Here is a 21,035-nt window from a genome sequence, read left to right as displayed (position 1 = left end):
GGAAGGAAAAAGAGAAGAAAGAATATCCTGCACTTCATTCCCAGGCAGAATGTGTGCTGGAGCCTGGCGTGCCATCATGGTGAGCCAGCAGCCCCAAACTAACAGGAATTGGTGTTGTGCTGGTCTGTGCCCCATGCTCCACCCGGCCCTCAGCCCCTCATGTGCAGCCTTGTTCCGTGCTTCAGTCAGAAACTGCCTCTGGATGTGGTCCTTTATACGAGTCTTGCTCCAGCGAGGCATTAGAGTAAGGTTTGGTTCTACTCACAGATAATCTGTAATCAAAACAAATGGTGTTTCTAATTGAGCAAGGCCCTCTTGGTAATGAAGGGCAGCAGTTGTATTGAGATCATTGCTTCATGTTTCTCTTCCTGTTCAGGAGATTGAACTAATTTATTTACGAAACCAAAGCAACACGCCAGATTAGCCATACAACCAGCTATCTGCCTTGTTCAGATGCGTTTGTTTGCTTTCTCGTGACATTCAAGTGAACAAGCTATATGTCAATGAAAGCGTTGGCGCTCTATCGTACATTGTAGACTAGATTGAAGTGCAAAAAAAGATGCTGCAATGGGGCTACACTCAGTACTTTACTTTTTTTTTTCCAGTGAGCATATGCTGCGAGTGGGAAAAAACCGAATATTGCGAATGAAGGTTTCGTTAATGATGATACAGAGCAGTCTGTGGGTGAAAGAAGGGAAAGCAAATCCAGGAGCAGTGGACACAGCGAGGGCAGCAGCAGGAGCTGCTCTTCCCCTCTGCCTGTCTGAAGTTTGTTTGCAGGGTGAATCCCTTTTCTGGCCTCCAAATCCAGAAGGAAAGCGTTCACTTCCATGTAAGCTTTAATATTTCTATGAGAATGGCAGAGAAGATCTGTTGAGAAACATTTTTGCCCAAATGCCTCCTGCTTCCCTTGGCTCTGCTTGGAACAGTTCTAGTTTAACCTTCCCAAGAAATCTCTAACCGTGCACGTTTCCTCTCGGCAGGCAAGGGAAGGCGACCCGCGAGTAACAGCAATGCAGACCTCGTGGTCCCGCTGAGCTCCTCCATCCTCAGCCTCTCTGATACGAAGGGCGACGGTGCCCAAATGAGTGATGGAAGCCCAAGGTGCCGAGCACCACGGCGTTCACAGCCTTTCCCCGCCGAACTCGAGCAAGGTCTGAGAGAGAGAACTAGGGCTTTCCTGCAGCACCTTCTATTCTTCGCTTTTCGCTCGCATAGGGCGGCGGGGCCGCCAGCACCCCGCGAGGAGCTCGGCGCTGCCCCAGCCCCGCTGCCCGCCGGAGGAGGCTCGGAGTCCGGGGCCGGGGGCTCCGCCGGGCTGCGGGCGGCCGCTTGTGCGGGCTGCGGATGGCCTCTGCTGGGAGCCACGGCTCACTGCAGCGAGCCCCGGCCTCGGCAGCTTCCTCAGCCCCACGCCAAGAGCGGCCAGCTGCCTCCCCAAAGGGCCCGGCACACGCGCGGTGGTTTGTGCCCAAGCCAAAGCACAAACAGCTTCTTTTCACCACCACCACCCCCCTTTTATTTTTTCCTCTTTCTTTCTTTCCTTTCTTCTTTCTTTCTTTTTTTTTTTTCTTTTTCCTGTTTTTTTTTTTTTCACCCCGAAAGCTGCCACGGCAACTCGGCCGCACACTGCCTGCACGCCCCATCTCAGAGGCAGCGGCACGGTGAGGCTGGAGCCCGGGAGCCACTCAAGGCGTGTGCCAGCTGCCAGCACCACTGCCTGCAGACCCCGCGCAGGAGCCAGATGCAGCAGGGGAAGAAAAAAAAAAAAAAAAAAAAAAAAAAGAAAAAAAAAAATCCCTTCCGCAGCTTGGCATCTGGGCGGTACGCGTGCCAAGCGGTGCGGGAGTGGGGAGAGGAAGCGGCTGGGGGCTGGGGGCGATTTGGCACCCCAGCAGCCCACAAACGGTTTGGGTTTGAGCTGAGAAGCGAACGGCTGGCCTTAATGCAAAGGGTGTGTTTTGTAAATTTGAAAAGCCAGTGCTGAAATGAAAAAAAAAGACTCCAGCTGGTTGGTTCTGCAGGCTGAGCTCTGCAAGCCCCTCCAAAGAAGGTGAGGCTTTTTGGGGCTGGGGCTGTGTGCGGGCTATGGGATGCAGATGTGATGCTGCAGGGTGCTCTGGTTGTGCCCCGGGACTGCTCAGCACTGACGGTCAGGTCCTGCACCCGGCACGGCTGCTTAGTGCTCCAGCCTGTATGAGCTGCTTGAAGCAAGATAGAAAGCAGGTGTTAGAAACCTCTGGAAAGTTTGCTGTTAATTACTGCGATTTCCTCTCCCCAACAAAGACTTAATGGCTGAATGGATCTTTTTAGTTATGTAAATGCATTTTCCATAAATACTTATTTTGAGGTAGAAATGAAAAAATATGTCTCTGTGGAGGCTGGTGTGTCTTGCTGCTGGTTGATGGAAGCCCGCTTGCGTCCAGGCTGGTGGTGACACAGGAGGCTGTGAGCAGAGCCATTGGAGGATGACACCTCAACACCCTGACATTCCAGAATCCCAATATCACAGAATCACAGAATTGTAGGGGATGGAAGGGACCTCTAGAGATCATTGAATCCAACCCCTCTGCCAATGCAGGCTCCCTACAGCAGGCTGCACAGGTAGGTGTCCCAGCAGGTCTTGGTATCCAGAACATCCTGCAGCTCGGGCATGCTCTGCTCACTGGTATAATGAGGACAGGATGTGAGTTCTCAATTTTGCAAAATCAGAATCAAATAGAAAGTATCTCACTGCTACTGATTTATCAGGAAAAAAACTTTCCCTCTCACTGCAGACCTGAGAAGATTATATCTTCTCATGTATAGCAGATAACAGTGGATGGGGCAGAGAGGACCGGGCTGGAGCTGGTGGATGCCTGGTAGGTTCAGAAGGTGACACCGCCTGCAATTGGCAGTGTGCTCTTTGGGGAAACCTAGGGGATCTGCTGCTTTTATAAGATGTCTTGAAAATCTTTGGAGAGAAGAAAGTGGCAAAGATTGTTTTCTTCCATGCCTCTTGCTAGTTGTCCAGAATAACCTTTATTGGATGAAGCTAATTATTTCTAGTAATATTTTTCCTTTAATTCCTTTGCAATTAAACTTCAGCACGCTTTCTCCCAATGTGTTCATGCACTGAAGGCTCAGTAAACTCTGGATATGTTTACCTGCATGTATTCAGGCTGATGACTGTCCCACTTCCAGCTAAGCCCCTCCCACAAACAACTTGATTGCACATTTCCTCATCACCTTGCCCCGATGGCTCGAAGAGAAGCCTCAATCCGTGGAGAGGGACCTGAGCTGCCAGCTGGAAGGCTATGGAAGAAGAACAGCAAAACCTTCTCCTGAGTGTCCTTCAGCACCCAGTTTGGTTGACAGTGTTGGCTGTGGGTTGTGTGGGATCGAGCAGGTCCTGCTACAGTGCTGAACACCAGCATTTCAGCAGCAACAAGGGTTTATTTCAGAGAAAGAAGGTTGGGCTTTCTGGGACACTGGATTTGTAGTGCTTAGAGATCACAACCAACATCGGAAATTCCAGGGAGAGCTGGGGTGCCTTTTTCATAAATAATATGATCACTGTGTCCTGAGTTTTTAGAGGACCTAGGGTTTCCATTTTGATCTCCCCCTCTTTCCCTTAGGACGGATGCTGCCATACATGCATGATGACACAGAAAGCCTAGAGGATAGTCTTACCGCGCAGCTGACAGATGGCAAGCGCACAGTCCAAGGGACGCTTTACATCTACATCATGCCAGTCAACGATGAAATCCCTCATCTTTCCAGGTTAGCTATCTAAGTGACATTCAGGGCATAAGGACTTAGGAAGAAAAAATGAAATACGTGAAAGCAACCCATCTCCCCAGCAGTATCTCCAAGCCTGCTCCCAGTGCAGAGATCGTGCTTTCTTCTCATCTGTTTTCTCCAAAAACTGGCTGGTAGCAAGGCATCACATGCTGCAAGGAGCCCCTCAGTACCACCCAGCAAAAGCCATTTGTGCACAGATTGCTGTTTTGCGGTCTCTGGTTGTAGGCTTGCTTGTCTGATTGTCTCCAGTGAGGCCAGGACTACTCTTTTTTTTTACACTATGGGACCCTCTCCTGTTTCCTTCTGTATTTTTTCTCCATTTCCTGTAATCTATTTTTAGCAGTGAATCATGTTGGAAAGAACATGTTGTGCTTTTGTTTTTGTTTTTGTTTTTTTGTTTTTTTTAAAAAATATTTGAGGTCCAAAGCCCATAGAAAGCAGTGTTAATGCTCACATTCCTTCCAAAAGAGCCAGAGCTCTTGGCCTGGGGTCCTGTTGTGAGGCCAGGATGTGGGAGATATGATTTCACTCATTTCATGGCTGTAACACTCATTTTGGCCTAATTAAAGTCTCTCCTCTTAAGAATTCACAAATTGAAGAAAATAAAATCTGGTGGAGCTTCTGAATCTCTCCAGCAATGTCAGACATGGCCTAAAAAAAACCCAAAGATTAAAATATTGGTCTTGCTGCTTGCCTTTTGTAGACTCTTTAAAAGATTTCCACAAGCCATAGGGGGAAAAGCATCAGTGAGACCTATACTTCAGTGCCCTCTCTGCATGGTGATGGTAACAGCATCTCCTTGACTCCCAGAAATACTTTGCAGAGCTAAAAATAAGTTCTCCTCTCATCCCACAAGAACTTTGGGGATTTGAAAAATAAAACTTTTGTCTCAAAGAGAAAGCAAACTTCTCAAACTTCTGTGAAATACAAAAATATTCCACTCATATCAATGTTAAATTTAGACCCAATTAGCTGCAATGTTGCGTTTATATTTTTAATAGTTGTTAGTTGTTACTGTGGCTATTATTATTCTTTTTATTGTGTACTCTCCTTTTTCAAAATGAAAGCCATCTTTACTCCCCATATGAATTCCCTTCTTCTAGAAACTGGCAGAAGAAATACTTTAATAAATTCAGACTATTCATGTTATTTTTCTCTATTTTTTTTTGTTCTTTTGAAACAGAAAATGTCTCCAGATCTGACTCTAGCAGGATCTGAATCCCCGTTCTCAGAGCACAGGAAACCTGTTTGATCACAAAATACCTGGTGGACTCCAGTTGTGAAGGTTGGTGCGAGCTTTAATTTTGAGGCATAAATCAGCGCATGCATGCAATAACACATCTCTCTGTCTGGATTTCTGGGGCCCTTTGCTGGGCTCCTTTCTGCAGGGGAAAGCTGGAAAACCCAGCACAGGTTGGCTCTGTCTGGAGCTCTTGGTGCAGGGACATTGAAGCTCACCCCTTTGAAAGGGCTTTGGCTTGATTCCCAGAGCTCTACGTGTGCATTGTGAAAAATTTCATACAATTAGTAAGCAAGAAGAAGCTTCAAAATCGGCATGTGTCCCTGCTCCTAGCAGTGTTTCCATAGGGCTTCCAGCCCCTCTGAGCTTGAGGAAACACTGCCAGCCCCCTCCTGCCCTCCTTGCAAGAGTTGTGCCCACAGCTACATTTTCTTTACTCTTCTCAGCCTGATCCCTTTGTTGTTGCTTTCCTTGCTTATCATGTCTTCCCTTACTTTCCCCCATTTGTTGCAATTTCACTGACTGAAATGGCTTCAGTTGTATGGTCGCACCTACCTACTGGAGCAACCCCACGGAGATGCCGCTTGTTTAACCTTACGTAATTTCCATGCTATTTTTTCAAGGTGCTGGCACAGGCCACCCAGAGAGGCTGTAGATAGTCCGCCATTGGAGGTGTTCAAGGCCAGGTTGGTTGGGACCCTGGGCACCTGATCTACTGCGTGATCTAGTGGTTGGCAACCCAGCCTGCAGCAAGAGGGTTGGAACTGGGTGATCTCTTTGAGGCCCCTTCCAACCCAAGCCATTCTGTGATTTTCTAATCCATCAGAGGCAAGCTTCATCTCTCAAATGCTGTTTATGCCTCTCTTATTGGAGCCATTTTGTCGAGGGGCAGGAAAAGTGCCGCTTCCACCAGTTCCCTCTTGGCCATGTTGCTGGGAACGTGCTCTTCTGCACAGAGCTGTGAAGCCGAAGGACATCATAAGAGATAAATCCCATGCTTATAAGAGGCAAAGCTTTCTGTCTCAGTCCCACAGTAGCATATTTGTTGAAATGTTTTTTAAAAATTCTGTCTACTTGATGCTAAGAAGAGCCTGTTCATGCTTAATAAATGGGAGAAGTTGCTCAGAAATGTTTCATCCATATGAAATCACGAGCCCTGTATGGCTGCCAAGAGAAGTGAGACCCATGGTGTCATGTTGAGCAAGTGATGGTCACGCAAACTACAGAATCTTAGGTACAGATCCCTCACTTACACAGTTTTCTCTGAGATGTGAAAATGTAGCAGGGAAAATACTGAACAGCATTTGGTTTTTTCAGCCAGATCTGCCTCTTTTGGACATGTTCATGGGCCACGCACCAAGTGGTGTAAGAGAGACCAAAATAACATCTTTAAATAATCATTCCTGCAGCACATGCATGTATTTTAATTATCCTTACTCAGCATTGTTATCACTATTCTCAGTGAATTCTTGCCTGGCTCAGTGCAGCTGCTAACTGGGAAATGACTGCCACTGTTTTGTTTTTTTTTCACCAGTGTCTCCATTCCTTGTTTTGATTTGGATCAACTTCTTGGAAGCTGAGGCCACTGAGCAAAGCCATTTCTAGTGCCAGGTCGGAAAAACCATCCTCCTATGTTCAGGTAGGCCCCTTGCAGGAGTTCCTTCTTGGGTTTCTGAGGTGCCCATAGCCTCTGTGCCTGCTGCAGCTGGAGCTCACCCAGCACACCCATGGGACATCAGGGTGAGGCGGATGCCATACAGCATCCCTCAGCAGCACACAGGGGAAGCTCGGCCCCCCAGGCTCACTCCTACAACTGCTTTTTGCCACGTCTCCTTCCACCACCCTTCTCTGCAATGACACCTTTCAGCTGACTTTTATGTTGGTTCACTAAGCCACTGTGCTGTCTTCTTCTTTTTATAATTAAGCAACTTGAGAAATGCTTAGAGGGCAATAAATTCTGAGGAGGCTTACATAAAACAGAATGTAAAGTGGAGAGCCCTGCCATCAGAAGCCAGTAAAAGTCAGCCTCTTTGTGTGACACCTCCCCAAATGGCATTATGTCATTGCATAATATTAGTAAGAACCGGTATGATTATATTTTTTTGTTCAGAGTTATAAAAAGTAATGAGTCTCACATAATCTTCTGAAGTGACGGGGAAGGGGGGAGCACCAGAGGGGAGGGAGGTGACTGTAAGAGTGAACTTCCATTTTTTCAGCATCCTGAGTGCATTAGGAAACCTAGCTTGTAACACCCAAATAGACTTTAATGTGCTCTGTCATGTGGATTTCATTTGTTTTGTTTTGCTTTTCTTGCTGGGAACACACACAAAACCTTTCAGGAGTCAGGTGGTCTTGCTCTCAGGACAGCTTTACTCCTCTGGGCTGCCATACAGCGCCACAAGTGTCTGGAAGGCTGCTGGTCCTGGTTTGGTGTTATCCCAAACCTTCACGAGCAAGGTGACACTGTAAGGGTAGTGGAGCACTGGTTGGCCAGAGGGGTGATGGGTGCCCCATCCCTGCAGACACCCATGGTCAGGCTGGTCGGGGCTCTGAGCACCTGATGGAGCTGTGAGCATCCCTGTTTTTTGCAGGGGAGTGGGCCCAGATGGCCTTTAAGGGTCCCTTCCAACTCAACCAAACTATGTTGAACTGGAGTGCACAACCAAGAAACCCTTGGAGTCTTTCATCTTGGGTGAGGAAGGAAGCGATGCTCTGAGGGAGGCTTTGTGGCACAGACCTGAAAGCCCAGGTTGCATGGGTAAAATATGAAGGGTGAAAAGATCACACTCTGCTTGGTAAACACCAGTGCTATGCTTCACACCAGGCCAAGGGAGAGATATTTTAGCAGCGATTTTCTGCAGCCAAATGAGAGGATGGCTTCCTTTCGCATACTGTGGCTGCTCACTAATGCATGCATGAACTAGCTGTCCTTTCTGTCAAACAGCTTCATTAGTATTCTTTTTCATTCTGTACTGGCTGAAAGAGAGATTATATTAAGAGTTTTCTGGCTATCTCTTGGTCCAATTTTCTGTGTTTTTAAATACGTGCTCTTAATATGACCAAAAAATTGATCAAGAGCCCCTGTGTAGCAGCAGCCTCCATGGCTGATGGTTGGCATCTCTCTGCTTTGACGACCTTGTGTGCTGTGAGATATTCATACCAATTACGTGGCACAGTGAGTGCTGGGATGCAAATGGATCGGTATTAATGTGAGGGAGGGCAGATCCAAAAAGCAGCAGTGAGGGTGGCAGCCCTTAGAAGGTGCTTCAGTGGGGGGCTTTTGCTGGTTCTGGGTTGGAAAAGATGCAGTTGCAGCGCATTGTGTCCTATCCACCTCCTCTCCTCCATGCTGTAGGGACAGTGCCAAGCGCTGTCCTTGGAGCACTGCAGTCCTACACACCCTGCGTACTTCTCAAGTGATCCCTTTCTATGGGCTTCCATGAGATCCCTACTGTTCTCTGTGAGCTGAGAACTCCTGCACTCACCCAGAGCAGTGAGGAACGGTGTGTTGAGGCTACAAGGCAGCTGTGGGTGTCAGCAGCACCTGTGAGAATGCTGTGCCCAGCCTCCATGAGCCCAGCCTGGGCCACAACCTCTGTGTCACGCAGGATCTTATAGCACACACTTGGCCTCTCCCCAGCTTTCTGGAGCGAGCCGGTGCTGCACACTTGCTCTCCACATGTGCCGCAGGTTTGGTGCATCCCAAAGCATCGTACGTGCGGCTCTGAACGCACCCGCTGCAGACAGCTGGGGAGCCCTGCCAGCCAGATGGTGGAGAGGCTCCCTGCACCTGAATCCTGAAAACCATTTGTTCTGCAAAAAATAATAATAATAATAATAATAATAAGGCTGAGGGCGGATTTTTGGTGTTGATGCCGATGCCTTCTCACAGCGGTGAAGGGTTCGCCAAGGGGCTGGTCCATGCTGTGTCCCTTTGCCCGTCGTTGATGTGTCACCTGGGGTGTGAGGCTGCTGCTCATGGTGTCTAGACGGGTGATTACTGAAAATTAATTAAACTGAAGGAAATTAGGCTGGAAGGGGAGTAGGCTCCTGGGAGGGGAAAATGGAAGGGAAAATAGGATCCTGGTGTTAACCCTTTCCAGCTATTGAAATGCTCTCAGGTCAACTCGGCTGCATGCAAGCAGTGCTTTGCTGTGATTTCAGGAGCTCTTTCTGCAGACCCTCAGCCCAGGCATGCCAACCGAGGCTGAAACCAGCAGCTCTCCCTCTGCCCATGCCTATATTGCTGGCCAGGCCTGAAATAACTCACAGATCAGCAGTAGGTTTGAAACAAGATGTTCTGCTTGTGGACAAGGTCAGAGGAGAGGAAATGCTGGGATGTAATCCAGTAATAAATCAAAGCTTTATGGGGGCGGAAGGCTTTGACAGCATTGCATCCTGGAATACACTGCAGTTAAGAAAATATGGACAAGGCTCCTCTTGCTTTTGTACTGCCTCTTACCTGCTCGTCCCTCTCTTAAAGCCTCTCTTATATAGCCTTTCAGCATGGTATCTGAGTGCTTTGTGCCTTCCCCTTGGCACGAAGCCACCGTCTGGCTAGCGAGCAAGTACAAACTGTAACACCTGGGTGTCAGCTATGAACATTAGGGTGTGCTACAATGGACCCATCTGTAGTACTTGGCACATGCCGAAGATTTTTATATGTGGTTGGCTGAAAAGCAGGATCAGAGAGAGAGAGGAGGGAGAGCAGGAGAAGAGGGCTCCGCTGGGCACGCAGAGAACATCTTTTTGGCAAAGGTGCCAGCAGGTTTCCATGGGCTTGTCTGCTTTCTTGCTCAGCTCATGCATTCAATAATAATAACCAGGTTGCTTCTAAGAAAAGCAGGAGTAGATTTCCCCAAAGACAAGCTTAAAAGCTTCATCCTTTGTCTCAGGAGAACAAATCTAATGCTATAACTGGATTGAATAAGAATAGATTTAATGGTAATAGATATAGTAAAAACTGATTTGATACCAACTAGTTTTGCTGCTCTTCCACATGCAGCAGGCCTTGTGGAGAGGCCCCCGCACCCTGGGGCTCGGAGGAGGAACCAGCAGTTCTGCCTGGCTTTGAGGCTCGGGCAGTATTGCATTCCCAAATATATTCCAGTCAGGAGGGCATGGGCAAGGGCTGCTGTAGTACTTCCACACTAATATCTTGAGCCCAAAGATTCGCGATGGTTTCCAGTTTTTTAACTTGATGGGAGGAAAAAACAAGCCCCTGTCTGCCAGTGTCTGCGTATCTGGGAGAAACACCAGCAAAGGTAGGGAAGGAGCTTCCAGTGGGAAAGGAGTGGTGGCTTATTGCTTCAGGTTCACATAAGCGAGCACTGCAGCGCTCTGAAAGTACAGGAAACGTTATTTTTCCCTCTGTATGTGTCATTGACGTGTTTTAAAATGCATGGGCAAAGTTTGTAGTTTATTTCCTCCAAAGGGGCCAAGTCCTCCTGGCATTCTTATGAACAAGCTCATTAGAATAAAATCCATTATGCGCATAACTAATGACACAAATTTACAAATCTGTTGACAATTATGACCACATCCCTCATGCATTTGCTTGCAGCTCACTGGAGTGACCAGGAGAAGGAGTTCAATCCAGAAGTTTTACAGCTCACGAGCTCTGAGTGCAGTGATGTGAGATTATTTCCCAACTGGATTACAAAGCTGTCATTAGTCAGGGCAGCGCGGGAGGACCAGGGCACGAGACCGTAAACTGTCCTCGGGAGACCTGAAATCATTCTGAAGGCAGGACGAGATATTCCTGGCTGCAGAGACCATTATTATTTTTTTTTTTCTTTAGCTGGGGGGGAAAACACAGGCGGGTGCACACAAACGACGTCTGTTCCAAGCAGCGCCTCGCGTCCTCTGGAAATGAATAGAAATCAAATTGAGACACTGGTGTCCTCAGAGTGTTAAATATTTCCAAGTTCTTGCCAGGCGGGTGTAATTTATTGAATGTAGGTTTTGTGAAATAGTGCTGCTGTCAGGGCGAGATTGGCACCAGAGAAATGAAGGCGGCTAATTCTCAGGGGGTCCTCCCTGGCAAAAACCCTCTATTGAGTCCTCATGCTACTTGTGCTCATAACTGCCGAAAAACCAGGAGTGCCATCTGCAAACTGTGATTCATAAACACTCTGTCAGTCTGCCATGTACCCTGACATCATAAAATAACAAGAAGCAGCATTGTAATAAAGAGAGGAGGTTTGCAGTCGACCAATTAAATGCATCTAATTTATTTCTGTTACAGCTGAGGCTTTATTTATTAGTAAACAGCTGCATTTGTTACACTTTTTTTAAAATTTTTTTTTTCTTTTTACTAGGAGCGTGCCAACTGGCACTTTTGATAATCCATTAATCCTAAATAATCATCTGGGTACTTCATGGTTGGTAGGGAAAAAGAAAAAAAAAGTAGCGAGAAGGTTATTAAAAGTGAAAACGTCACCTTGCGAGGAGGCCGCCGAGAGCTCCTCTGCTTTGCAGCTCAGTGGGAGTCCCAGCGAGCTCTGCTTTGCCTGCAGAGCCACGCACCCCACTTCCACCTGCACGGACGTGGCCATCAATCCCGAGTAGGGCCTGGCCTCTCTGGATGGCGTTGGTTTTAGTGGCAGGCCTAAAGCAGCGGTAGGAGAGGAGCGCTTTGCGTGTTTGGTTTCCTTGCCTCCTACTTTCTCGGTGCTAGCTTGATTCTCGGCAAAGCTAAAAATCTGCTAATTGGTTGTCAAAGTCTAATTAGCTGATATTACCAAAAAAAAAAAAAAAGGAGAGAGAGAGATAAGTTTGCCTTTTATAATTGGAGCTGGAACCCCCCACTTCCCCTCCTCTTGGACCCCCTGGTGTGTGTTAATTGAGCTCCAGGACTTTTCGGTGTATTTTAATGCTCTCTCCTTTTCAGTGCCCTGGAAAGCTTTGCAGTTAATGAGACAATAATATGTACAATCAAGGAAAAATGTAGTAAAAACTAGGCAAAGCCTCATGGAATCGGGATGGTGTGAGCGTGTGCGGATGCATGGGGGAGGGAGCAGCCCCCACCTCCCCGAGCAGCGTCAGGCACCAGAGCCGTCCTGTTGTTCGTTCTCTGGGCATCTCCTTCCCCTCTCGAGGAGGAACGCATTTTCCCTTATAGCCATATTTTAGCAGTGAAGGGAAGAAGGCTGTACTCAGCACAGGAATTGAGCAAACATTCTCCACCTGTGTATCTTCTGAGCTACATGAACCGTTGGTCTCTGCTATATTTGTGTGTGCATGTACAGATATATATACAACATCCCCTTATAGCCAGTAAATGAGCCCATCTCGATGTCTTCATGTGCTGTCACATCACTTCCCCCTGTGCCACCCCTTCCATAGTACCCCAGTACCACCAGTGCCAAGCTGGATCAACTGGGGAGCATCCACCCTGCAACCCTCCTTGCTACATGTTCTGGGCCATGGTTGGGAGCTCAGTTTTAAAGCCCATCTCTTGCTGTGTATTAAAAAAGCAATGTTCAAAAGAAGGGAGCACAGGTGGGTGCTCTATATATGGGTGCTCTTTTCAATATGTATAATAGCATTGCGTTTACTTACTCAGTCATGTTTTCCTCTTTCTCCTCCTCCTATCTTCCTCCTCCACACCTGCTTTCCATCAGTCCCCTCTGCCCTGCTTGTCATCCTATCCTCTCTGCTGCTTTTACCGCAAACCCACTAATGTTATATTTCAAGTCAGGCTCTCAAGCCCACGACGTGCGAGGAAGCAAATCCAAAGCCCGAGTGGCTCCAGGAGCCTGCGGGGGATGCTGGGGTGCTCAGGGCGCAGCTGGGTGCAGGGTTCACCCATCACCACAGCAGGAAGCCTGGTTTTCCTTTAAATCAGACAGAGTTTTTTTCTAGCATCGAAAAGAAATGAACATATTAAGGCCAATCATTGCTGCTAGATGAGCAGCTCCAGATCTACGTGTCCTATTGTTGTGTGTTGCATCCCTTTAGCGGCACGTACCCTCACTATTTTGAGTATCTGGCTGAGAAAAAGAAACAAATAGAAAATAGAATTAGAGAATCATAGAATCATAGAATATACAGAGTTGGAGGGGACCCATAAGGACCATCGAGTCCAACTCCTGGCTCCGCACAGGTCCACCCAAAAATCAGAACATATGTCTGAGAGTGTTGGAGGTGTAATCGGAAAGTCTTCTCCATGTCAGGGGTTGTGGGGTGGACTCCCATCATTGCACCTCTCAGGAGCACATCTGATGGGGCAGCAAAGGTCAGACCCCCAGTTTCGTAAAGCTCTTGGTGTGTTTAGGCCTGATGGGCTCCTGGTTGTGGGCATCAGTCATGGGGCAATGCAGCAGGGTGGCAGGCAGGAACAGATTGCCTTTCTACAAGGGACAGCCTGGGTGAATGTCATTGTCTCCTGCCAGCACTATGAAAACCGCGAGTATCAAAATATTCCCAAGCTTGGAACTTGGCTGTTTTTTCCCATGGGCAAAAAGGATCTTGAGTTAATTGCATTTGCATGTTTCTGTTTCTTCCTTACTTTATCTTATTTGTTTGGATTTCCTATTTAAAAAAAAAAAAAAAAGTGAACACAAAGCACTGTTCCTGCTTATCTTGGGCATGGACTTCTGTAACCTTTGATCAAAATGCACAGCAGCCTGATGTCCTGCATTTCTGGCTGCTTCTTACACTGCTGTCCCATCATTTCCCTTTTTAAGTGCTCTCTTCTGCTTTCCTCCCTGGAAAATTGAAATGATCTGACAAGAAGACCCTGTTCATTGAGGTCCCCTACAAATTTATACTCCTTCAAAGATGTAACCAACATGTCAGAGACCCCAACTTTTCCAACACAGCATTAATTATTTGTCCAGTGCCAACTTCTCTGTACTGGTGAGTTTTGATGACGCTTACTGCACTGGTGAAGGAGCTGACAATTTTTCTTTTGGATGATTTTTCTCAAGCACAATTAACATCTTTTCTGTATGAGGACAAGCTGGCTAGTATATTATGAATTACTATCATGTCCTTAGACTAATTTCCTCTGCTATTTGTCACTTCTTGAATGTATCAGGTCTCATTCTTGGGTTTCATTTACCATGTTAGCTGCAGAGAAGAATTGGTATTAAAGGAGTTAATAGCAAAGGTTAACTATTAAACAGGGTGGAAAGCACCAAAATTAGTGCAGATGTTATTGTAGAAATAAACTTTAAAACCCCAGACTCTGACAACCACAGTTCTCAGATGTTGCTGGTAACCTTCTACGTTTAATGGGAACCTGTTGTTTCTGAAAGTCAGTTGGCAATGCAACAAGAAGGCAAGAAGCAGAAAAGGGCTCCTGCGGAGTCTGTGCTACAAGTGCCATTGCTGTGCGTTGTTGTTGCAGGTTGACCGGCAGCAGCAGGAGCTGGTTGATGTTATTCTCCTGCTTTTGCAGCATCCTCAGATAAAATGTTTGTCCCTGCCTCTGCCTTTGGCTGTTGTGCTGCAGTGGAAGCTGAGGTCTCCTGAGCACAAGCTGTAGCTTGGGTGACCCTGCACAGTTTTCTTGCACCGTATGACCAGCTGCTTTGCTGCCACTCCATTTGAGATGTTTTTAAAACCAAAGAGAGATATAATAGAAAAGGATGAAGAAGTTAGGATGAGGTAAATCATCTCTACTCCTCTTTGGAGAAGACCAGTTGATCAGTTTTCTAGCAGCTTTAATTTTCTGTGCCTACTCCTTTGTAAAAGGGAAAATTGCACTGGTCCTTGGGCGATGCAGTGGAGCTCTTCATAAATAAATCTAATGGAGCCAGAACCTCTGTTGCTGAGGTTACAGCATCACTATCGGCTTAAAACACAGTGTTCGTGCTTAATGCTTAGTTCATTAACGCATTCTGTCCATTGGCTCATTTGGATCTATTAACATAATTGTTCTTTCTAAACAACTGGGTCATTCTCTCTCCCCGAACAGAAAATCAAAGCTGGCTTCAATATTTTGGAGAAATCATGCAGCCAGATAAATACATGTATTCCTCTATAAGCTCACCCAGCCTGGGATTAGATAAAACTGTTATTTTGCTTTGTGAGACTCACAATGGGGCATATTAAAAAACAAATGTTATAGCTCTGTTGTAAATGTCCTGGTTGTCTCTAAAATGTAAAATGAAAACATCTTCCTGAGGTATTTTGACAAAATTCTTTCTTAATTTCTCCTTGCCATGCTCTTGCTCCCTCCACTTCTTGTTCCCCTGAGGCAAAAGGCTGATGTCTGGGATGCAAAAAGAAATATTCCCCTTTTTCATTTCTCTCCCGTTGGTTTCCTTTTTACTCATTTCAATTTTTTTTTAGGTGACATTGTTCTACTCGCCAAACCTGTAACTTTAACAGAGGGTGACAGGGTGACCTTGACGACAGATGTTCCTGTGGCAACAGATGGCACTAGCAAACCCGAGAAGCTGCTGTACGCCGTCTCCGTGCCACCTGTGCATGGTCAGATTGAGCACATCAATTATCCCGGCGTGCCCATTCCCAGACACAGCCGGTTGGATGTGGTGGCCCAGAAGGTCCCCTCAATCCATGACAATAGCCATGAGGCCAGGAAGGAGCCACTCAGGTGAGCAGACCACCCCTTGGCACACTGGTGTTCTCAAAAGCCCTCTGTAAGCTAAGGGTTAAGCTTGTATTTCCCGTGCAGTATTTAATGGCCAGTGTGGTTGTGCAAGAGACCGCTGCAAACAGGAACACGGCGTAATTTTATCATTACAGTAATTACATACTTTATTAACTGCAATAGTGAAGTTATACAGCCAAAGGCAATGGGAGTCTTGCAAGCTGAGGGTTGGGGTGCATCCAGGTAGGCTTTCGTGATCGATTAGCAAGTGAAATCAAATGCTGTAGGTTTGTATAAAGAGTTCACTGCACTCCTCAAGGTTGCTGGCGGTGGAAAAGGAAAAAGCAAAAATTCCCCATCTGCGACTGTGGTTGGTTTCTGGGCAGTTCTTTGTCCTGAAGGGAAAAAAATAATAATCGTAACATTGTCTGAAATGATCAGGAGAACTTAATCCAGATGGTGGTGTCATTTCTAAGAAAAAGCATATGTTGGCCATTATGATACTTAAATATAATGGTTTTACATTCCTCTAGTGGGCACAAAAGGCACACAACAGAGTTGGCGGGGTTTTTTAATCTTCTGAATGGTGGCGGTGGTGGTGGAGTGGTGGGAGATTTTATCTTCCAAATGGTGCGTTTCCCAGAAGATATGGCAAATTCAATTGACGAGAGCCTGCTGTAAAAGCCGTGCTCCCATGGAATGTCAATTCGTGCTTTACTCTACCCCGAAACAGTGGAGAGGCTTCATTTAATGCCCCCTTCGGATCATTATCACTTTATATATATTCTCCTAGCTTTGCCTGTTTCTTTTTCCTTCTTCTTTTTTTTTTTTTTTTTTTTGCTTTAACCTGTTTTTCTTTCGGATTTGTTTTAAAAGTTATTTACGCTCCCTTTGCAGCAAAGTGGGCACTATAACTAATTTTATTCTTACCATGATTAACTATGAATAATTTCCTAAGAAATGAGTCAAATTAACAAGGGGAAGAAGGAATCAATAAATCATGAAAGCAGCCTATTTCTAAGTGGGGTTAAAACCACCATTACATAAATCACAGCCTCTAAATGATGACCCGCTTGGATACAGGGGGAAAAAAATGTCCATTTAAATTGTGGTGAAAGGAAAAATTGAAAAGAGTGAGCCAGTATCTGTGCCCCCCACCCCTCCCCACACACCGTACAAGGAGGGGGGCACGGGAGGGGGAAGGACCCTAGGAGAGGCAGAGAAGAGATGTGGTTTCCTCGCACTGGTCCAGCTGTGCAGGGGCCGCAGGGCAGCTGCTGCAGCCAAGTATGGAGCAGGAAAGCTCTGCTTTTTGGACACGGAGACATAAATGTTGTTTAATGGCGCCTTCTGCCTCTGCGTGAGAGCAGAGAGATGCCGGGGCTGACCCAGCATCACTCAAAAGGTCTGAATGTTTTCATCCTGCTTTGATTTTTGTACTTTTCACTAGTTTTCATTGGGTTAATCTCAATTTAAAGCCACTTGGGAAGGACTGCAGGATCAGATCCACTGCGCTTCTCCGCTAGTTTACATTATATCCTTCTAATTGTACATTAAGGGTCACAAGTTGCCTGACGGCATGGCGAGTGCTGCAGTGCTACCTGGGGCTAGATTTTCATCTCTCTTGCTCTCTGAGACTAAATTTTATACAAGCCATGCCATCACTTTTGCAGGAGAACTGCCCATCCATCTTTACGCCGGGAGGTAAAGACCTCTCTAAACTGCGACTATTGGGCAGACATTCTCCTCAAGTTTTCTGTGGAAAAGAACGAGTCAAAATGCATATACTTTATTTTTTTTAAAAAAAAGGCAAGAGAAAAGCAGTTCTGCTTGTAAGTTTCCATTTGCAGTTCTTTTTTATGATCTTTTCTCCTCCCTGAACACATGTATGAAATGGAACCAATTCGTTGCTTGCTGGGAAGGGGTTACTTCTTGTGTTGCGTTATGGGCCAAAGATTGGCAGCTGGTTTAAATCAGTATATCTACATTTGCTGAAAGGATGCTGCAGCCGTTTTAACTGGCTCTGTGGCTTATAAAGTTAGTTCATAAAGTTGCTGAGAAGTTCTCTTTCCTAACGATCTCTGTGGTCACATGGGCTCCTCTCTCCTTTTGTATCCCGCCAACTGGAGGTGACGGGGAGCTCTTTGTCCTCCCTTTCTTTTGTCCATCTTGCTTTGGGAAATATTTGGTGCATTTTTTTTTCTTTGTTGAAATTATTCATAGTATCAGATGGTCACAAAGCCAGCAGTTGCTCCCTGGTCACAACCCCCCTAATGGTTGGCCAGAGCAGTGCTTCAGGGCATCCTCTGATGATGAACATGAACAAATGAAGCCTTGTGTCTTCTGCTCTTCCTCCAAGCTAGCACTGAAGCAGGGGATGTGCATGAGCACAGGGCAGATAAGGAGCAAGGTAAAGTCCCAAGGACGTGGTGGCAATAGGCACAGCGGGAGGTTCGAAGCCAGAGCCCAGCAGAGCCTCCAGCAGTGACCATTGTCCCAGCACAGTGCTCAGTATGGCTCCCTTCTCTTTGTGTTTCTTTCCAAAAAGGTGTGCTTATAGGCAGGTATGGGACCGTCTAGCCCCAGCACATCACTGGCCAGGTTGGCACTTATGGCCATCTTGGCCACGTTCTGTAAGTGAGAGAGCCACTTGGGCAAGCAGTGGCATAAGAGGAAGGTGAAGGAGAGCGAGCTGATGCTTGTCTCGGCAGCAGGGATTTAATGCAGGTCCTTCAGGTCTGCAGGGCAGAGCTGGGGCTGGGGGAGAGAGGGCTTGTCTGCCAGGCATGAAGGAGTTAAAGCACAAGGATTTAAAAAAATCCTTTAAAAAAAAACACACGCACAAACGCACACACTCACACACTCTCACAAAACCCTGCACCCTAAATTAATTTCTGCTGGTAATCTATATCGGGTTAAATAACGCCTCATTATTCTGCAACACAGCTGAGGCTTCTCAAAATGTTTATCTTGTTTTGTAACTGGTACCTTCTGGCATATTCCAGTGCCAACTCTCCTAGCTCTTGCTATATTTCATTCTCACTATTTTTGGAATGGAGCTGCTGGTTCCAGGTGATTTAATAAATTGCTTTTTTTTGTGTTCCTTTTAACTTACCCATCTGCTCAACACATGCGTAACTTGCAATCTGTCGGCAGTTTGCAGAAAGACAAACTGTCAGAGCTGCATGCATTTGACAACTTTGTTCCCAATTAGATTAGTGGTAATTTTAACAGATTTCAGGGCAATCGAAAAAAGGGATGACATGTTATTAAAGCATCAATTTTGACAGACCCAAGCACATACAATTTCAGTGTAAATTATTTTAAATGCTTTAATTAAAGCTATGAAAGATTTACCCTTTTAAGCGGTAAGTGATTGCAAGACAAATATAAAGGGAAAGTGGATAACAGAGTTTCCTAAATGGTTTATGCTGCGCATGGCAGTCCACAAGTCACCACCACCATAATCTATGACTGTAATGTTGGAGGCATAGTTAATTATTCATAGCCTCATCTCTGGAGCAGACGTGATTAAGAACATGAGGAGCATTCAGAGATCTAAGCAGTACCTATGAAATTCAGAGATGAAGCCTCTGAGACCAGAAGCCAAAGGAAACAGTGTAGGGCTATCTTACACAGGGGATATTTTTATAAATATAGTTTTATTTTTGCCCTAGTTCTGCTCTGGTTTAGAGGCCAAAACCCAGTGGTCAGGGTGATTGTATACTTAGAGCAATTGGGGATTTTCTATTCTTGAAGACACTTTACAGGCTGCACAAGCTCTGTTTAAAGAAAAAAAATAAAACAAAACCCCAAAAAACCTACAACCAAACAACAAAAAACAGCATACAACATTTATTATTTAAACAGAACACAGCATTTTAAGTTCGTCACTCCAGGAGCACCATGCCACATGTGCAGCCTATTTAACCGTTTTCACAATTTTGTGAGCTGTGGCCCCTTTCCAGCACGGTCCACTCGGGCAAGTCTGGCAGTCGCTCCATGGCAGGAGGAACAGGCTTGGCCCTGCTCCTCCAGCTCCAGGTCCTGGCCGTGGGACATCGGCCTCCCCGCAGCCACACCTTCGTTGTGCGCTCAGCTGGGGTCTGACTCAGAGCAGAAAGCTTCCAGGAGAGGGGCTCCTGGGGCTTTGTTTATGTTCTGTGTGGCTGGCTGTGCGGTGCAGAGCTGTCTTGTTTTCAAATTGTTAAATGTGCGTATTGCTTAGGCCTATAAAGTGTCGGTCCCACAGCTTGCACTGAAAGTTTATTTCCTTTTTAATTCAGGGGCTGTTGGACTCCCCGATACTGTTTAGAGTAACAAGCGACAAGCACGCTGTTCCCACCCTTCCCTCTTCCTATTACCAAGCTTGCGTGCATCTGTTTTGGGATTTTCTTGTTTCCATAGGGGATGGTTATGACTTGGCCTGACTCTCCTAAAAGACCTGACGTTTTTCTTCAGAGGCTGCTGACCCAAAGCGTTGCAGAACCAGAATGCAATGCAAGAGAGAGGAGATGCTCCAGTGAGTGCAATGGATAGGAATGGCAGGAAGTTCCTCAGAGCCCTCGGTCTCGTGCCCTTCCCAGCTGCTTCAGCGCTGGCGTACACAGGGATTTGTGATAGGCACAAGGAGTTCAGCAGGTAAGATGAAGTCCTGAAGGAAGGGAATCATTGCCTTTGGGACTGTTTCTGATTTCCATTTGCATGCTGCCAGAGCGTCCTCTGCTTTGCAGGCATGTGAAGAAAACTTTTATAGAGTTTTGCAGTTGGGACAGCTCCTAAATCCGCTCATATCTCTTCCTCTGTTGCTCTTCTTAGCTGGTGTGTATCAGCGGTGGTCCATGTAACTCAATCAATCTAACTCAATTACTGGTGTAAGATCCACCTGTTGGTGTCTCAGTTGATGAGTGCAGGCCTCTTGGGATATCTGATTTTGGTGTGAAAAATCACATTCCTTCTTAAAAAGTGAAGGAGAATGTACATCACAGATCAGAGTATAAGATTCCTCTGTTCAGCTCCAAAATCAGTGACATAGTAGGCCAGCAAGAGAATGGAGCCTACATGATGGGTGAAATGAGCAAACAGATGAACATGGGCAACTGGACTGGCTTTTTCAACATTAAACACAGACCACTTGTTCTCATGCATAGCAAGAAATGCTTGCATGGTATAGCATGGCATGGATAACCCTCATAGAGCTCCTGTGCCAGGTAGTCATGCACAGCGCATTGAAACACCTCGTGTGTATACTTACTCCTCACTCCAGTATAACTGCATGAAGTAGACTGTCATAAATTGGGGCCAACTTAATAAGGTGAAAATACTCTACTGGCACAATGGAAATGCTAGGAAAAATTGGAACATTTTATTTGACTAGTAGAGTCGATCATGGTTTTCCTGTCTAGAGACAAAGAGAGGAGCAAGCAGAACCTATAATGCAGGTGAGTT

At 46.2% G+C, this 21,035-nt stretch overlaps 1 long non-coding RNA gene across 5 annotated transcripts in view; it reads left to right on the top strand.

Annotated features, from left to right (window-relative positions):
• Positions 1-21,035, top strand: part of LOC110402840 — a 51,366-nt gene that overhangs the window by 6,637 nt on the left and 23,694 nt on the right. For 2 of the 5 annotated variants that reach the window (XR_002441332.1, XR_002441333.1), the window contains exons 4-10: positions 606-832; positions 984-1,154; positions 2,427-3,762; positions 4,967-5,068; positions 6,558-6,662; positions 15,326-15,590; positions 20,049-20,228. This is a non-coding gene — a long non-coding RNA (uncharacterized LOC110402840). Of the gene's footprint in view, positions 1-605; positions 833-983; positions 1,155-2,426; positions 3,763-4,966; positions 5,069-6,557; positions 6,663-15,325; positions 15,591-19,994; positions 20,229-21,035 lie in introns of all 5 variants that reach the window. The other 3 variants (XR_002441336.1, XR_002441334.1, XR_002441335.1) reach the window with 3 other exon arrangements.

This window comes from Numida meleagris, chromosome 7 (assembly GCF_002078875.1).
Source record: "Numida meleagris isolate 19003 breed g44 Domestic line chromosome 7, NumMel1.0, whole genome shotgun sequence".
NCBI lineage: Eukaryota > Metazoa > Chordata > Aves > Galliformes > Numididae > Numida > Numida meleagris.
The sequence above is the reverse complement of the archived record's forward strand: the minus strand, read 5'-3'. Positions and strand labels throughout refer to the sequence as shown.